This window comes from Xyrauchen texanus, chromosome 11 (assembly GCF_025860055.1).
Source record: "Xyrauchen texanus isolate HMW12.3.18 chromosome 11, RBS_HiC_50CHRs, whole genome shotgun sequence".
Lineage (NCBI taxonomy): Eukaryota > Metazoa > Chordata > Actinopteri > Cypriniformes > Catostomidae > Xyrauchen > Xyrauchen texanus.
Genome location: NC_068286.1, coordinates 35909692 through 35930515, shown reverse-complemented (window position 1 = coordinate 35930515; position 20824 = coordinate 35909692). Strand labels below are relative to the sequence as shown.

Below are 20824 nucleotides of genomic sequence, written 5' to 3'. Positions count from 1 at the left end.
GGTTTTCAATAAAAATTAAATAAACTTTTAAAATAAAAACGGCATAACCAACTAAATTCATCTCGCAACAGGAAGTGTAACTTCATACACAAACTCTGTCATCAAATAATACATTTATTTTATAGTCTATTATTAAATTATAAACAAAACATTTCACTGCCCAAAATATTCTAATATTTTATTGTGAATGGCTGAATGTTGTGAATGGTGGACAAATGCTGTAAAATAATGTATTTTAAGCAGCTCGTCAGTGCTTTAAATGTATTTATTATTGATTGACTGTTTTCCGAGTTGCTGTCTGCTTTAGCAATTATGCTTCCTGATGAAGCTGACTGATGAGTGTGCCTGTGCACATGCATATATGTGTGTGCATGAAACAACTCTGGCTACATCTACGACTTAAGGGGCTAATACAGCTGCATGCAGACAGAGATGTGTTTGTTCATTTTTGTTTTGTTATTTATGTATTTCTTAATTTTTTTCATTGCATCACAAATGTCCTGGAGTCCCAAAAGCTTGAGTCCGAGTCAAATCAGACTAAAAATGCATCCAAGTTTGTGACAAGTCCATTAAAATTGGACTTGTGACTCGGACTCGAGTCTGAGTTCAAACTCAAGTACCCTAACTCTACTTGCAAGCATGAACAGATTTAATGTAGATTCAAATGTGAAAACATCCAAAGTGACTTGCATGTCAATGCTTCAAAAATCTGCTTTTCCACAGCTACTTTCTCATCTTGTGAGAGGACATTTTCCTGTGTGTGCTGCAAGTGAGAGAGGGTTAAAGCATGTATGGCCTGATGTGAAATAACATTTGTGAATACATATACAGCAGATATCCTCTTTTTTTTATAATTATATTGTTCACTATATTTAAAGGGGTCATGAAATGGAATCTTTCATGATATTTACACACACTACCGGTCAAAAGATTTGAAACACTCACTCACTGTTTATAATATATATATAATTTTATTTTTATTTTTTTTCACACTTTAGAATAATAGTAAAGTTAGCAAAACTATGGAATAACATAAATGGAACTATGGGACTTATGTTGTGACTAAACAAAATCCAAAATAAATCAAAACTGTGGTTGTGGTTCTTGAGGTATCACCTTGGGATGCTTTTTAAACAGTATTAAAGGAGTTCCCATTTATGTTGGGCACTTATTGGCTGCTTTTCTTTATTATTTGTTCCAAAAACTTTTTTTTATTATTAAATTTTAATTTTATAATGAAATATATTAATATTATAATTCATATTATATTTGTTGTCTACAAAACTAATTTCAAACATTTAAGCATATGCCTTCAGATCAAAATATTTTTAAGATCATGAGAAACATTTCAGTCAAGTGTTTCAAATGTTTTGTCCGGTAGTGTATGTTTATAGTACAACTGTACTATAAAAAAAACACACTTTAAATTTCAGAACTCAAAATCTCCTACCCAGTCTTAAAATAGCATTTATAGTTCCCAATCTATTGAAACATCTTGAGACATTGCTCAGTTGCATTTACACACCCCGCCCACTAGCGCTCAATTTGTATTGTAAACAGAGGGAGACGGGCCTAGTGTTACCAATCAAATGGGGACTCATCTGGAGTATTTTGAAGTTTTTTGTGCATATAACATACTTAACACAGACGTCTTTGACTATTGTCATGTTAATTGCGCCCTCTTAAAAGACACGGTGTCAGTTACAACTCATAAAGCTTCTCTGAGTCTGAGCTTTTCTTGTAACCATCTGCGCTATTTAACATTTTTGGTGTATGTAAACAAGCACTACTTAAAATATGTTTTTTTTTCATTCGTTTTGGTAAATTTTACATTTACACTTCTGTTTTTGGAACTCATATTATATTATGTTATATTTTATTACATTATATTATATTATGCAATATTCAAATATATCTGTACTAATTTTTTCACTTTCACACATAATTTAATGCTCTTTGATTAAACCTCAAAAATCCCTTATTTCTCATGAAACAAAACCTTTGAGATTTCGTTTTAAATTTTATCACTCCACATAAATCGAGTAATAGTGCATCTCCTCCTCTGTGTCACTGCATGTGTATGAACCTGCTATGACCAGGAATATTTGCCATTTTACAATTGTTAAAAGTTCCATTGCATTCACTAACAAAGTTTAAATTTTTTCATATTTATTTTCGCTAGAATGTTGATGGTGCGTGCATTAGAGTGTTTGAGAAGTGCTTCACGTACTCATCTGGACAGAAGCTGCTCTGATTGACATCTGCGGTGTGGCTCAGTGACGCTCAGACTTCAACTTAATGAGACAAACAAACACGTCATTCATGGCATTTATATTTTGACAGTTATAGTTGAAGTCAGAAGTTTACATACACTTAGGTTGATGTCATTAAAACACATTTTTTAACCACTTCACAGATTTAATTTGAGCAAAATATAGTTTTGGCAAGTCGTTTAGGAGATCTACTATGTGCATGACATGAGTAATTTTTCCAACAATTGTTTACAGACAGATTGTTTCTATTTTTATTGACAATATCACAATTTCAGGGGGTCCGAAATTTACATACACTTAAGTTAACTGTGCCCTTAAGCAGCTTGGAAAATTCCAGAAAATGTTGTCAAGCCTTTAGGAAATTAGCCAATTAGCTTCTTATAGTAGGTGTACTGAATTGGAGGTATACCTGTGGATGTATTTTAAGGACTACCTTCAAACTCAGTGCCTCTTTGCTTGACATCATGGGAATATCAAAAGAAATCAGCCAAGACCTCAGAAAAAATTGTGGATCTCCACAAGTCTGGTTCATCTTTGGGAGCAGTTTCCAAATGCCTGAAGTTACCACGTTCATCTGTACAAACAATAGTACTAAAGTATAAACACCATGGGAACACAGCCATCATACTGCTCAGGAAGGAGACACATTCTGTCTCCTATAAATGAATGTAGTTTGGTGCTAAAAGTGCAAATCAATCCTAGAACAACAGCAAAGGACCTTGTGAATATGCTGGAGGAAACAGGTTGACAAGTATCTATATCCACAGTAAAACTAGTCCTATATTGACATAACCTGAAAGGCTGCTCAGCAAGGAAGAAGCAAATGTTTGCAAGTTCTCATGGGGACATGATCTTACATTTTGGAGAAATGTCCTCTGGTTTAATGAAACAAAAATGTAACTGTTTGGCCATCATTTTTGGAGGAAAAATGGTGAGGCTTGCAAGCCGAAGAACACCATCCCAACCAAGAAGCACAGTGGTGGCAGCATCCTGTTTTGGGGTGCTTTGCTGCAGGGACTGTTGCGCTTTACAAAATAGATGGCAATAGATGGAGGAAGGGAAATTATGTGGATATATTGAAGCAACATCTCAAAAAATCAGCCAGGAAGTTAAAGCTCGGTCACAAATGGGTCTTCCAAATGGACAATGACCCTAATTATGCCTCCAAAGTTGTGGAAAAATGGCTTAAAACAACAAAGTCAAGGTATTGGAGTAGCCATCACAAAACCCTGACCTCAATCCGATTTGTGGGCAGAACTGAAAAAGCATGCGTGAGCAAGGAGTCCTACAAACCTCACTCCAGTTCTGTCTGGATGAATGGGCCAAAATTCCAGCAACTTATTATGAGAAGCTTGCGGAAGGATACCCAAAACGTTTGACCCAAGTTAAACAACTTAAGGGCAAAGCTACCAAATACTAACTGACCCACTGTGACTGTGATGAAAGAAATAAAAGCTGAAATAATACTTCTCTCTACTCTTATCCTGATATTTCACATACTTAAAATAAAGTATTTATCCTAACTGACCTAAGACAGGCAATGCTTTCTATGATTAAATGTTAGGACTTGTGTGAAAAACTGAGTTTAAATGCATTTGGCTAAGGTGTACAGTATGTAAACCTCTGAATTCAACTGTACATACTTGCAATGAAAGTCTATGGGGGCAAACATCCAACAGTTGCCCCATAGAATTTAATTGTAACTCTGTAAATATAAAAAAAAAAAATTGTTTAATAAACTGAGGTGCCACACAAAATAATGTTTTGTGGTAATTGACAGCTAGCATGATGATTCGGCTGATTGAATGAAATTTCTATATGAAATTGAATATATCTCTGAATCTGCTTATAACCTCTGGCAATGTACTGACTGCTAAATATCTATTTTACTGTGGTAAATGTAGATCATAGCTTTTGAGCAATTCTGAGTGAGCTACTTTAAAAGCTCTTAAAGTGTGTAGACTAATATTTCTCACCTCAGTTTCAGGATTGACTGATCTTTGTACCCTCTAGATTGTAAACATTTTAAGTAATTTTACTTCTCATTTATTGGAATCATATCCAGAGTAATGTGCACCAGACTGTCATAGATCAGCTAAGTATGTCATTACAGTAACATTTGAGAGTTTCTTGTGGTTTGTTTGCTCTAAATACAGTTTAAAGTAAAGTAAAATAGTGAGTACATCCTTAGATGTAACAAAACCTTGCCATAGTACATTCAGAGATACTAGTAAAATATAAAACATTTAGCAAATTATTGTTATTAAAATTATCATTTCAGTGCACATTCATTTAACTTCAACTAAGGGGTAATATTCAATAAGTATAAGAACTGTTTACAGCTCACTGTCTTTCAAACATTGTACACCATTTCCCAGAATGGCACAACTACAAAGAGCGTACAGTATATTCAGCTCTTAACACCATTGAAGAAAAAGAAGGCTGCTTTTATGTTATAAGGAAATGACCTTCCAGGATATAGATGACGCAGTTCTTTGTGCTCTCCCCAGAGGTGCTTCATCGTAATGTTATTCTGGCATTTTCAATCTGTCTTTCTCAGTGTTCGTTCAGTGGAGAAGGCCTGTGCTGATCTACTGCCTGAGATAACACAACTGCGCTACAAAGTTCAAAAGGAACAGAAGAAACGAGAGAACCAGGATGTGTTGGTCCGTCGCCTGCTGAAAAGAGTCTTGCTGCATACCAAGGTGTGTTGAACGTACATAAAGACACATACAGCAACACTCATCAGCATTTCATACCGCTTGGGTGATCAGAAACTTTGCCTAGTCGCAGTGAGGTAATACAGCATTAAGAAAGAGGGACAGATGATTTAATTCCTAAATAGCCAAATAATTTATTATAGGTCCCTGATCTTTTCATTCTGATCTTAACTGGTAATTCAGCATATTTACACACTGATTATTTTCAAAATCTGGCATAATGTAATGCAGGCTTTGCAAAGAGGCTGTTATTGAAATGTGTGGCAGTTAAGCTATATTGGACCCGACAGCAAAAAGTGATGATTAATGTTTGATATGACTCCTTTAATTAATATATTCCATTGTCTAGGAATAGTTCACCCAGAAATTTAAATTCTCTCATCATTTACTCACTGTCATGCTAACACAAATTAAGATTTTTAGAAGAATATTTGAGCTCTGTAGGTCCATACAATGCAAGTGAATGGTGACAAAAACTTTGAAGCCCTGTAATGCACATAAAGCGAGCATAAAAGTAATCCATAAGGCTCCTGTGATTAAATAAAAGTCTTCTGAAGCGATACAGTCAGTTTCGGTTAGAAAAGACTTGGGCCAAACTATTAGACAACGTTATCTGCAACTTCGACAAAAAAAAATGTTCATTGTCGAATAGTCATTTGATCTCATTTAATGCAACATGAGATCATTTGAAACGCTAATGATGATGTGGCCAGCAGCACTTCAGCTTGCGCTTGATTGAGAAGAGGAAGAAAACGCATCTCAAAGTCCAGACGCACTCCAAACTTTCCAAACAGATCAAGGTGATGTAGATAGCAAAGTATGAGGGAATTATAATACAAAAATACAAAATAAGTAAATACAGAAGCAGTGTCATCGTGACGTGAAATAAAACGGAGCAGTTCCTGGCATTCCGCTTGAACAAAACTTGCCTGTCATAGCATCTAAAAATGAAAAACCCCAGCATTATATCTTTGATACATCCTTTAAAGTTGAAATAATAAGGAAGTGTGTTGTATAAGTAAGCACAATCTCTGAAAAAAACCTTCCATTTCTCTGTGCGGTCAAAGCTGATACTCTGTCTCACGCTTGCTGCAGCTAGATTATAACGTGATGGCTCGCGACGCAGTGAATCGTAATATATTTATATGTGTCATGGTGTGTATCTTATCGTGAAGAAAATTGGTCATTCTATCTCTAAGGAGAGAGAGTTTGTTTTTTTGTGAGTTAAAGATGAATCGAAGTGAAGTAGAGAGTGTAGTCTTAGCCCATTAATTTGGTTTTAAATTTGTCTTTTTGTTTGTTTTTTTGGTTTCCAAGAGAAATATCTAAAACTCATATGCATTTGCTTTAGAAACTATAGCCTACTGCAGAAGAAAAAATTGCTATTAGAGAATGTTGAATATAATATTTAATATTTCAATATTTTAAAATATCTAAAAAACAATATGCATTTACCTGACAAGCAACATATAAGATATTTAGACTTGTTTTCAGAGAATGTGTCATGAATATGAGTATATTTTGTCTTTACTGCACTAGCAGAAGTACGAAAAAGTGAAAAAAAAACACCTATATTCAAGATACATTCTCTGAAAGCAAGTCTAAATATCTAATATGTTGTTCTCAAGTAAACAAAAAGGATTTTTAGATAATTTTAAATGGAAAACTGGACAAAAACACTTTGGAAATCCAAGTATTTTCCTTGTAATTCATTGAATGTCATTTAGAGGTATTTTTAAAAGACGATGTAGTCCTCTTTATTGTTAGTAAGCATGTTTAATACAACCTTTTAAGTCAGGGCACAAGCTGATTAATTGGTTAAGAGCTAATGATTAATCATTGCAAACATTTCCGTAATAGTTGCATAATCGTTCGAATAAACGTTAGATTAGTCGATTATCAAAATAATCGTTAGTTTCAGCCCTAGAACAGACCAAAATTTAACTCCTTTTTCAATATAATTCTTGACTTCATCAGTCTCCTCGGCAATCAAGATTTCAAGATCGATTATACTTCCTAGTGCCATCTAGTGCTCTGCGCATGCATCAAGTAATAAGAAGTGTAATCAAGTTTGAAATCATTATCATGCCTAGAGACTGCGATGGCAAGATGTTCTGTGAAAAAGGAGTTATGTTTTGGTCTGTTCACACCGACAACCGATTTTATCTCTTCAGAAGACATGGATTATTCCACTAGAGTCGTATGGATTACTTTTATGCTGCCTTAATGTAATTTATGGAGTTTAACATTTTTGGTCACCATTCACCATCATTGTATGGACTGACAAAGCTAAAATATTCTTCTAAATATCTTTGTTTGTTTTCTGCAGAAGAAAGTAAGTCATACATATCTAGGATGGCATGAGTGTGAATACAGTAAATGAAGAAAGAATTTTCATTTTTGTGTGAACTACTTCTTTAAGTTTCATAGGTCATAGGCCATTCATTTTAGAGGCCATATATCTCTTAAGCAATCTAAAGCTAAACCTAAAGTGTTCTACGAAGACTAGCACTAGATTTAGATAAATTGTTGAAGCAACACCTTATTGTGCATTCAAATAATAATCTCCCTTGTTCATTGTTTGTCAACAGCTTGGGTAATTGGCCAATAACAAAGGCTTCAATAAACTCCAATCATGTTTCCTTAATAGGTGGTATTTGTTTTAACGAGGTCAGTGGTCTGGTTTAATGATGTCTACACTGGAGACATTCAAAGCTTCATCATGTCCAGCCTCCCACTCTGGGAAACTGCTCTAAACACATTGAAAATTAGATCTGTCAGAGCAAGTAATTAAGAATAAAGATAAGCAAGCAAGCTCATGTATTACTCTATTATTCAGTTGTTAATTATATTGCCATGATACCACACTTAGGTGAGGTTGACACATATGTTCAGTTTGCAATGTGAATCTTCAGCTACTGTATCAATACTGCAATATATACTGTATATATATAATGCTGGTCTCCTGGGATTTTCACACACAACAGAGTCTACAATTTATTCAGAGTGGTGCCAAAAAGAAAAAACTTCCAGTGAGGGTGCAGTTCTCTGGACGGAAATGCCTTGTTGCTGAGAGGTGTCAACAGAGAATGGTCAGACTGGACCGAACTGGCAAAGTCTAATGTAATTCAGATAACCACACTGTACAATTGTGGTGAGAAGAATAGAATCTCAGAATGCTATTCTGAGATGTGGGTTGGTGCTGTATATATATATATATATATATATATATATATGAGAGAGAGAGAGAGAGAGAGAGAGAGAGCGAGCCTGATAGGAACACCCTCTGCTTATAGTAAAATCACTGTAAGGCACAACCTCCCATCACTTATGCTTTAAGATATGATAATAAATCCTGTTTTTTTTGGACAGCTTTTACTACTTATATTAAAAGAGTTAAGAGAGGATGCTGTTTGTCACCAGGTATTATTGACAACATTAGCACATTATCTGCTGCAAAACCTGGAAAATGCATTAGCCAACTTCAAATTCTAATAGACTAACAGTTATCTAGCTATAATTAAAGCCACGATAAAACAGTTTTATTGTAGCATTGACACAAATTCTCCATTAAATTATGATCCATAGGGGTGGAAATAAACTGCAGTGCGGCACTGTTTCGCTCGCTCGTTCGCTCATTCACTCACTCACTCACTCACTCACTCATAGATTCTACAGCACAGAAACACTGATACACTGATACCAGTGCCAAAATAATAGAGTCCTAAATGAAAGTTCACTATCTGTGGGACGAATGAGGTGAGTTTAAGATAGCACGGGTGAATTTCATCACCATAAAAGCTAAAAAATAGCCTTTGAAGACGTGCGTGTTTATGCGTGCAATGTGTGTGTGAACCCCTAAGGTGGCAAAACTCATAAAAAGAATAACCTGAACTGTTTTCATGACTTCAGAAAATATAACAAATGCTGCTGACCTTTAAAAAGTGGTACAGAACCATGAATGAAAATATGTGATGTACAATTTCTCAAATACCTGTCTGTCCTTCAGTGTATGTGTTGCTCGGAAAATCAACCTTTTTCTATATTTTAAAATCAGTTGTCATTTCAAACTTATATGGATCATAAACATAAACACTATGCAGAGTTAGTGATATGGTTTAAAAATGATTTGTTGAAAGCATTAATCTTACTTGGTAGTATTTGTGGTGCTGTCTTAAATGTATGCTGATTTATAAAAGGTTGTTACTTTTTCTGATTAACAGTTTTTATTGATTCATATATTAAACACAGAAAAACAAAACATATATACACAGAATCAATATTTAACCCCCACTATTACCCCTCACAATTTCCATATGTGGAAAAACCTCTAAACTCACCAGGGCGTGATCTGAGACTAAAATATTTCCAATTGAGCAATCAAAGACAGATGAAGTGAGTTGAGACTTAGATATATATATATATATATATATATATATATATATATATATATATATAAAAAATCTAAAATGAATCTTCTGGACTGATGAATAAAAATGAATAGTCCCTACCAGATGGGTTCAAAAGTCTCCAAAGATCTGTAAGACCAAGAAGCGTCCTTGGTCCTGTGAAGCGTCAATATTGCTCTAGAGCATTTACTTAATTTTGCTTCACTATGATCAAGGACTGTCAAAAGATTAAAGTCTCCTCCCAATATTTTATAATATTCGACTTGCAACATCCCTTCAAGACCTATAAAAAAGCCCTGATCATCAATGTTAGGTGCGTAAATATTAGCCAAAATAAGACTTGACCTGCTAAAACAATAATGACTTCCTAATTTATCTTTAAACTGTTTGAGATATTTGAATTTTTGATGCCTAATCAGTGTAATGACTCCCCTGCTCTTAATTGAGCCAGCACTAAAGAAAACATGTCCAATTTTTCAGCTTCCTGTGGGGAAAGATACATTTCTTGAAGAAACACTATATCATATTTCTTATGTTTAAGAAGAGAAATAACCTTCCTTCTTTTTATGAGGAGCCCCAACCCATTCACATTCCACATGAAGAGAGACAGTCCACTCATATTAACATTTCACATTTTGACATATTAGAAAAAAATAGATTGTATGTCAAAAATGCAATGATAAAGACCACATTGCAACATTAGTGCAACGATCAAACCCTTAAACTTCCTCCCGAACCAAACAAGCAGAAAAAATAAAAATGTTTGCATTAATCCTGTGCATGACAGCGCCAATTGGCGTCCATCCCTCTAAACTTAAACAGTCCATGTATGCCTACGAGAGCCCCTGTGATAACTTTGCCATCGGATTGCTCAAGTCTGGTATTTCTATACAAATATTGTGAAACAGAATTACACAACAGACAATATAAAACAAACTCCAGCCAATAGGTGGAATAAACACAAAGAACTTGTAGATTCATCCACATAACTGTCCCGAAGGTGTGTTCCTCCACAAAACAAACTCCAGCTGCTAGCGGAACCAGCACAAAAAAAAGGCAGTTCGAGACAGTCAAATTAATAAAAATAGACAGACAATATAAAACAAACTCCAGCCAATAGGTGGAATAAACACAAAGAACTTGTAGATTCATTAACAACACTGTCCCGAAGGAGTGTTACTACACAAAATAAACTCCAGCCGCTAGGCTGAACCAGCAAAAAAGAAACAAAAAAGATGCTCAGTTTCCTCAGACGGTCAAGTGAATGTTCAGTGAGTTGGTCCACTTGGCTACAATGTGGTACCACAAAATAACATACTCATTATGAAGGACATCGCTTTTTGGGGACATGTAAATATTTTATGGCCATTCCTAGCATCTATTCTCCATTTGGCTGGGAACATCAGTGCAAAAGCAACATTCCTTTGATTTAAGAGTTTCTTGCATTCCTTGAAATGATCACGTTTCTCTCTTGTCAAATTCACAAAGTATAGGTACAAGAAAATGTTGTGGTTCTTCCAAGAAAGCCTTCCTTTACTCGCCTCGTATAACATGAGATCTTAATCGGATGATCTCAGAAATTTGGCCAGAATTGATCGGGGCCTGTCTCCCTCTGCAGACCTCCGAGCCAGAACCCTGTGAGCTCACTCGATTTCCAGTTTATGGCCTTGTAGGATTATCCATGAACTAAGCTGTACTTCGCTGAGTTAACCCTCTAAAATGTACAGAATTAATTTGGACCCAAAATATACACCATACCTAGCCTTGCTAGATAATTCTGAAAATTAATCTATGACCCGTGATCATTTGTATAACTGACAAATTAATGATTATAGCCGATGCACATTTTAAAATATGTGTAGTTATAACTGACAAATCGATGATTATAATATTTAATCTTTTATGATTCATCTCATTCTACTAAGAATGGTAACTATTCAACTTGATAATATACACCGACAATCAGGTTTCTCATAACGTGTAATGTATTTTCCATGTTGTTAAACCAATGAATTAACCAGTATGATTTGTAACCATGGATTTTCATGTTTTGTTACTTACACGTGTGATATTCATGAAAGCATTTAGTATGTAAATGCTAGCTTGTTTAAATAGAGAATGTTGATGACAACGAATGTCATGTCACTTGCACTGGTTTCAAGATATAAAAGTTCATGATTAAACATTCACTATTTTGAGTGGGAAGAATGTAAGGATTCTCCACACAAAGGATTGTAAATCAACTTTGAAAGGACAGACCAGTCGACCATGAGACTCTGAAGAGCCACTTCTGATTGCTCAGGACACCTTTGGTGTGCGGCCAATTTCAGTTCAAAATGTTCCGACCAAGAAATAATTCTCTCTCTTCTACCTTTTCTGCTCTTAGAATCCTCTCTTAGAACTCATCTCTTTGGCTCTCTTGCTTCTTCGTAATCCTCCGTGCCATGTAGAGTCAAAGGAAAACTAAGCCTCTAACACTCTGCTCTATGGTTCACACCCAACGGGAGTCACAATTCTTCCTTGCAGAAGGCCTCGCTTCATCCAGACAATAACTATCCGTGATCATAACAGAGTCCAAGTCATCGAGGGAACAAACTTTCTACAAATGCCAAAGAACCAAGAAACGTGAGGAAACGCAACAACTCGCAAGTACATCACCAGACTTTTGCTCAAATTGCTGGTGTATTAGTTGAATACTTTGGGTAATCCTATTGCAAATTGATTTAGACTCAAAGAAGGATAAATGGTTCTTAAGGCATTGTCAACAGATGTAAAGTTAATTTTATCTGTATTGATCGTTTATTTCACATTCTGTCACTTTACTCACAAACCTGTTTCATATTGTATGTGTTAGATTAGATTTATGTTTAGAATAGCAATAAAGTTTGTCTGTATTCAAAGTTAATTTGACTGTGGTTTATTATGATAAATATAATCTCATCCCTGTTTTTTAAAGATTTTGCTTCAAAGCTGTACCTAAATATGTGTAATATTAATTTCTATAAACCATGATAATAATATTACTCCAATAAGTGAATTAATCATAATTCCCTTACTAAACCTTATTCCTTACAATAGATATTGTGAGCGGATACAACAAGACATACGATTTTTTTTGGTGGAGAATTTTATTCAGACAAATAACCAATTTATTTGTCATTTATCTCATTTATAATGGTTGTCGACTAATTCCATTATAAATTAAGGCACATTAATCCGTACCGTGTACATCTACATCAACTGAAATCTCCTACATATAATGGCGGAGATATGCGGGCACTTTAACCCATCCCGTGTACATTTATACTACCAAATTTGCTACAACCTGTTATGTCGAGCAGACTAGGAAGGAGCCCGTCCTGACCCTGACCTTCTTCAGCCTCAGGAATTCCAACAATCCAGACATTATTCCGGTGACTTCGATTTTTCATATCCTTCAACTTTTCCCAGTTGCGTTCCAAATCTACCTTGGTTACTACCGATGACTCCAGATAATCAATACATTTCTTGACATACCCCACTGTTGTAACCACTTCAGTGAATTTCATCTCCATGGCAGTGATCGATCGACGTATCACAGCAGGATCCTCTATGTCAGCAACAACCTTTGACAGCATTGCTGCCAATTTCAACATTTCTTGCAGAATTCCCTCATTCTCTGGCCAAATCTGCTCCCTGCTCCTTGTCAGGGGTGTCAGCTTGAGCACGTAAGTTTCTTTTAATGTCTCCAGATCCCGATTTAGAATTCTTTGACCAATTGTCCTCCTAGAACAGTGAAGAATCAGGGTGTATCGAATCTCACCGGTTTATGATTTAAAAAGTATTAAACCGGCAAAGTCACTTGAATGGCGTCACTAGGCTCCTGGTTGTTACTTTTACGTTTTAAAAAAAGTCACAATGCAAAATATCTATTAGGGTAAATTTTCTCTATGATATATATATATATATATATATATATATATATATATATATATATATATATTTATTTATTTTTTTTTTGTGAGAATCACCTATCTGTTTTCTGCACATCTGTTAAAGGTGACTGATAGCACACCAATGAATGCTCTGACTTCTGTCACATTGACTTCACTAAAGTGCCACAAATGCATCATTAGCTTTTCCTTTAGACCGAGAACTGTTATGAGAGATTTGTTTGTGTTGGTTACATTTCAAAATTAACATCCACAATCTTTTTCGCATGTGTGTACTTGTTTGTACGTGTAAAGATGTCTTTTCCCATTTCTTGTATTTTTAATCTGTTGCTGTTTGCGTATTCTCAGTTCACACTCCGGATAATGAATCACAATGTTTTATTGATCCTGCTGGTTTCGGCTTTAGAGACTAGACTAGATTTAATTTCAGTTTAATCAACTCTAAAAAGAGATATTTACACAAAAGTCTTGGGCACAGAGGGGAGCTCGTTCACTCCACTGATTCTCCTAGATTATTTCTTACATCCGTTCTCCTATATACAGAATGATACAATGACTTTACAACTGAAGCCTGCCAATTAAAATGTAGTGCATTTATTGGGTCAACCAGCAATGCATGTGAAATACGTTCAGTAATAAGTGCACAATTAAGCAGATGTAAGTAACTTTATAGTGGTGGTCACAAATATTGGTACCCTTGATGAATATGAGCAAAGAAGGCTGTGAAAAATTATTATTATTAAGTCTTTATTGTTTATCCTTTTGATCTTTCATTCAAAATATTCACAAAAATATATCCTCTAAGGGATTTCACACAATTGCAAACACAACAAGTTTCATAAAAAAAATATATATATATATTTTGGTCAAATATATGTGTGACACAATTGTTGGCACCCCTAGAATTATTGAAAAAATATTAGTACCCTTGGGTGAGTATGAACGTGAAAAGGTCATCCATGACTTCCTGTTTCAGAGGGGTATAATTATGAAGTAATACAGAACCAAAGTCCCTTAATCATCTATCACAATGGGTAAGACCAAGTTATAATGTGCGGCAAAAGGTTGTTGAGCTTCACAAAATGGAAAATGGCTATAAGAAAATAGCTAAAGCATTGAAAATACCTATTTTCACCATCAGGGCAATAATTAAGAAGTTCCTATCAACTGGAGATGCTATGAATCAACATGGAAGAGGACGCGTGTCTATATTGTCTCCAAGCAAGATGAGGAGGATGGTTCGAGTGGCCAAAAATTCTCCAAGGATCACAGCTTATTACAAATTAGTTGGGTCTTGGGGTCGGAAAGTCTCCAAAACTACAATCAGACTTCTCCTACATCACAACAAGTTGTTTGGGAGGGTTTCAAGAAAAAAGCCTCTGCTTTCATCCAACAACATATTCAAGCGTCTTTAATTTGCCACCCACTACAGGAACTTCAAATGGGACCGGGTTCTATCGTCAGATAAAACAATAATAGAGCATTTTGGCAGCAAACACCAGAGATGGGTTTGGCGCACAGAGAGGTAGCCATATGGAAAATTACCTCATGGCCACGGTTAAATATGATGATGGATCTTTAACATTGTAGGGCTGTTTTTATGCCAAAGGTCTTTGACATCTTGTTCAGATACATGGCATCATGGACTCTATCAAATACCAACAGATAAAAAAATCAAAACCTGACTGCCTCAGCCAGAAAGCTTAAACCTGGCCCTGGTCGGCTCTTCCAGCAAGACAATGACCCAAAACTCACATCAAAATCAACACAATGACATGGCCATCCCAGTCTCCTGACCCATAGAAAACTGTGGGGTGAACTAAAGAGGAGAGCCCACCACTTGGATCTCGGAATTTTAAAGGATCTGGAGAGATGCTATATGGAGGAATGGTCTCAGATCCCTTGCCATGTGTAATACAACCTCATTGAGCATTATAGAAGAAAACTCAGAGCTGTTATCTTGGTAAAGGGAGGTTGCACAATGTATTGAATAAATGGCTGCCAATAAATGTGCCACACATATATTTGATAAGAATATTTGTTTTTTGATAAAACTTGTGTTTGAAATTGTTTGATATCCATTAGAGGATATATTTTTGTGAACATTTTTAATGAAAGATTAAAAAGGATGTTATTCAAAAGGAAACAATAAAGACATATTTTTCACAGCCTTCTTTGCTCATATTTACCACGGGTGCCAACATTTTGGCCACCACTGTACAGTAGTAAAGTGAGCTGATTCTTTCAACTGGAAATTAAAATTTTCCTCTAGCTTACCCTACGTTTAAGTTCAGAATGATTTGTGTATGTATGAACAAGCATCTCGGATAGGTTTACATCAATGCAGATAACTAAATGCATGATATCTTTGATGTATTCAAATAACCTAACTTGGACTGAATTATGCCCTGGAATTGAGTCTACTTGTGTATGTGGGTCAGGAGCAAGTTGAAATGAGGGCCATAATAGAGTCATACGACAGCGAGTTGCCACGAGTGAATACTATCCTAGGCTTAAGCTCCGGGTCAAGGAGGCAGAGGAGATGCAGCAGAAATTCCAGGCCCTAATTGCAGAGATGGAGGTGACTACATCTCCCATAATGCACAACCAATACTGCACAAACAATTTATATGATATCATTTAAATTATAATTTATATAATATAAAAATATGATTTGCATGTACAACATTTAAACTAATTTAAAGTGAATATTTTTAGTAAATAATTTTATGTAATATTTATTATAATAACTTTTTATATTAAAATATGTTTCATAATATAAATTATTTAGACTCAAAAATCTTTATTTAATTATTGCATAACTTTAAACTTACATTTTCAAGAAAATTAATCTAATTTGCATTGTCTGTACATTTGCAACACACACAAACACACAAATGAAAACAGACAAGGATCGTATTTTCAACATTTTCCACCCCACCTCATAAAATGGCTTATAGGTATTATCACATTAATACAAAACATTTAAGCAACACACGCACAGAGCGAACAGTCGGTGGAGCCCTGCCCCACCTCAGCTACTCAGACCACATCTCTGTTATGCTAATTCCAGCATACAGACCGCTCGTCAGCTGCACAAAACCTCTCCAGAAGCAGGTGAAAACCTGGCAAGCAGGAGCCATCTCTGCTCTTAAAACTGTTTTGAGTGTACTGACTGGCACATGTTCAGGAAGGCTGCAACATATGGCGACTCCACCAACTTGGAGGAATACACAGCATCAGTGACCAGCTACATCAGCAAGTGCATTGATAATGTCACCTTCTCCAAGACCATCACCACACGCTCCAACCAGAAGCCGTGGAGGACTGCGGAGGTGCGTGCGCTGCTGAGGACCCGAGACTCCGACTTCAGAGCAGGCGACAAGGCTGCACTTAGAACAGCGATGGCCAAACTGTCCCGGGCCATCAGAGAGACAAAGTGCGCGCACGCCCAGAGAATCCAAAGTCACTTCCAGGACAGCGGCGACACGCGACGCATGTGGGAAGGCATCCAAGCCATCACCAACTACAGGACAACATCAGTTGCCTGTGACAAAGGTGCCTCCCTTCCAGATGCGCTGAACGACTTCTACGCTAGGTTTGAAGCAATGAACGATGTGGTGGCGAGGAAGACCACCCCTCCTCCCAACGACCAGGTGCTCTGTCTTACCACGGCTGATGTGAGGAAAACTCTACGTAGAGTCAACCCACGGAAGGCTGCTGGACCAGACAACATTCCTGGCAGAGTGCTCAAAGGATGTGCAGACCAGCTGGCAGATGTTCTTACTGACATCTTCTACATCTCTCTGAGCAGCACCGTCGTTCAAACGTGCTTCAAGGCCACCACCATCGTCCCCATGCCAAAGAAGTCTTCAGTGTCCTGCCTCAACGACTACCGTCCCGTCGCACTCACACCCATCATCATGAAGTGCTTCGAGAGGCTCATCGTGAGGCACATTAAGACCCAGCTGCCCCCCTCACTAGACCCACTGCAGTTCGCTTATCGTCCAAACTGTTCAACAGAAGACGCCATCTGGCCCTCACCCACCTAGATAAAAAGGACTCATACGTTCGAATGCTGTTCATAGAATTCAGCTCAGCATTCAACACAATAATTCCTCAGCACCTGATTGGAAAGCTGAACCGGCTAGGCCTGGACACCTCCCTTTGCAACTGGATCCTGGACTTCCTGACTGGGAGACCTCAGTCAGTCCGGATCGGGAATAGCATCTCCACCACCACCACCACCATCACACTGAGCACTGGGGCTCCCCCAGAGATATGTGCTCAGTCCACTGCTGTTCACTCTGCTGACTCAAGACTGTGCAGCAAATGCACAGCTCGAACCACATCATTAAGTTCGCAGATGACATGACCGTGGTGGGACTCATCCAACTCCATTGATGTAATCATACTAGTCTCAAGTCTTTTGGATACTTTCAAAGCAGTCTAAAATGTACATTTTTATGAAATGACAATATACTATTTTTTCCCTCCCTAAATCATCCTTTCATAAAGAAACTAACCTAAAATGTTATTTTATTTCGAAAAATGCACAATTTATTTATCCTCAAGTTACTTGCTCTCAAATTAATTGTGTATAAAAAAATGTGCAAGGATAATTTAAATTCTGTACACAAATATCCAGGCAACTCTCCTGGTATTAACTGCAATCATGATTTTGTAAATAAAGTCTTAGTGGTTTACTGTCTTTGTTCTTGCTTTTATGGCAATAATACACTCATAAACAGTAATACACTGATGTCACTCTGATAGACTCTAAAGCACAGGAGGAAGCTGGCACCTTCAATTTACAAGCTCAAATGGTAAGTCACATCCTTCACCACTGGAACTTTTGGCATTTATACTGTTATGTCAGCTACCATTTCAATCGTACATAATTGATGAAAACATGTGCTATAAGATATACAAGAATTGAAAACCACATGCAGACAGAAAGTCAAGCTATTACACTGTTGCTGGGCTGCAGGTGTTTCATTTCCTGAAATTTGTAGTCAGTTACTGATTTTGACTTAAAGTGCTGATCTTTCATTACATTTTTGATCACTCGGTCAGGTGGCTGCCGAACTTGAGGCTCTGAAAGAGCAGCAGATGTCTATAGCAGAATAAAGGCCCTTCGCAACAGCAGAAGAAATCAGCACTCTCTGGTACCAGAAATATAATATAATAAAGACACTGACTACCACCCCTGGAGTCTACAGTTCGAATCCAGGGTGTGCAGAGTGACTCCAGAAAGGTCTCCTAAGCAACCAAATTGGACCGGTTGCTATGGAGGTTAGAGTCATATGGGGTAACATCATGGTCGCTATAATGTGGTTCTCGCTCTCGGTGAGACGTGTGGTGTGTTGCGCATGGGTTCCTCAGGGAATAGTGCAGAGGTGTGGACTCCAGTCACGTGACTTGGACTTGACTCGGACTCGAGTCACTAATTTGATGACTCTCGACTCGATAGATTCAAAAAAGACTTGCGACTTGACTTAGACTTTGATAGCAATGACTTGCAACTTGACTTGGACTTCAGCCCTCTGACTTGGAAATACTTATACTTTTTAAAACCAAAGAGAAGAGTTGTATAATTAAAAAATGTGCAGTAAATCAACGATTCATTTCCCAAATAAACGATTCATTTGATTTTCAAATCTGCATTTCAATGCTCCATATTCAACCAATCAGACAACCAACCAATCAGCTTCCACGAAAGCTGGACCAAGTTTGAAGGCCGCGGTGCGCATTTAAGGACAAGGACACAGCAAAAATTATACCAAATGTGATATAATCTGAATATATTGAATACAGCGTTAGAGGCAACAAAAGGATTGCAACATGTAGAACCTGTGGTTCCAAAATTACAGACACCTCGTCAACAACATCCAATTTTGTGAGGCATCTGAAAATCCACAGACAGAGGTAAGTTGTTAACTAATTTACGTCAGCTATGGTTCAGTAACATACATGTCTATGGCAGCACATGGCAGATTTACAGGCTAACAAAGTCTGCATATCGAACCGCAAACTATTTTTTACTGCAGTCAGTAGCATTTAACATGTTATAGCAATTGGTGTAATGGACAAAATCTACCCGGTGTTTTATTACGCTGATGTGTGACCTCGATAAAGGAACGCCATTTATTGTGACCACGCACACGTTGGTGCTTTTTGAGCATAACTGGTTAGAACGTGCATGAAAACACACTCATTCTTTTGCGGACGTGCTGGTCCTCTGTCATGCGTTTAGCTATATTTATTTTATTATATTGGATATGGTTCTAAAAATCACAAAACCGATAATTTACTCTGTTCGCAGCACTTCACAGTATATAACTGGTATATGCAACTTAAATGTTTGCAATTAGCCACTGCCTGGTAATATTTCAGATTTCACTCACCAGTTCAGCACGTTCAGCGTCCTTTCACTGCGTGTTTAGAGTAAAAGTTTGGTTTGCCTTAATGTGTGTCTAAGGATAAGATCCATGTATCATCTTTATTACCCTCTTTGGGCTTTACAGGTAGATATCGCAAAAAAAAAAAAAAAAAGAAAGATACAATTAGATTATAAATTAGAAACTTCTAGATAAAATTAGTATAAATTTACTATAGTAATTAATACTCTGACATTAATTTGGGCAAAGCGCACTAATGACTTGTTTAAGACTTGAAGCTAAAAGTTGAGGACTTGTAAATTGACTTGGATTTGCCTGCCTTGACTTGGGACTTGACTTGGGACTTGCCTGCCTTGACTTAGGACTTTAATGCAATGACTTGAGACTTGTGACTTGGAAAACAATGACTTGGTCCCACCTCTGGAATAGTGTGCTCAACAAGCCATGTGATAATGTCTCAGATGTGTAGGCAGGGGAGAAAAAAAAAAAAAACACATACAACAAGTTTTGATTGAGTGTGGAGTTGCAGTTTATGTAAAAGTACAATGTGTTTTTTTTGTGTTTATTTACAGCTCTGTACAAGGCAAATAAATAACCTTTACTTAGAGCTATTTGCTTTTTGAGTATTTCTGCTGCATAAGAAATAGAAGAACTTAAAGAAATATTATTTGTCCTCTGCTATTAAAACATTAAAGAGGCCTCAAAGAATATTAGCATGTAACTTATTAGACTGAGTGAAACTGAAGTCTGTTTTTTTCCATGGCCTGGTCTGTTGCCTAATTACTATGGAAATGTGATTATTGTAAATTAGCTTTTGTGGCCTTGCTTGCTCGTTTGAAGTGTGAGCTTTCATGGTGTTATTTCTTCCTTTTTTTCCTTCTTTCTATTTGATCCTGTAATTGCGCTCAAAAAAATGTAATTTAATCACACTTTGAATCATTTCACTAAACATTTACAGCTTAATTGAATATTTCTTGTACTGAATACTACTCCATGACCTCACATGATAATCTACAAAACCCAAACTAAACAAAGGTGAGCATTGCCTACTTCTAAAATGGCTTTTCAATGAACAAATTATATTTCTGA

The 20824-nt window shown here is 36.6% G+C and overlaps 1 pseudogene; it reads left to right on the top strand.

Moving 5' to 3' along the window:
• Positions 1-20824, top strand: part of LOC127651356 (mitotic spindle assembly checkpoint protein MAD1-like) — a 70855-nt pseudogene that overhangs the window by 28392 nt on the left and 21639 nt on the right.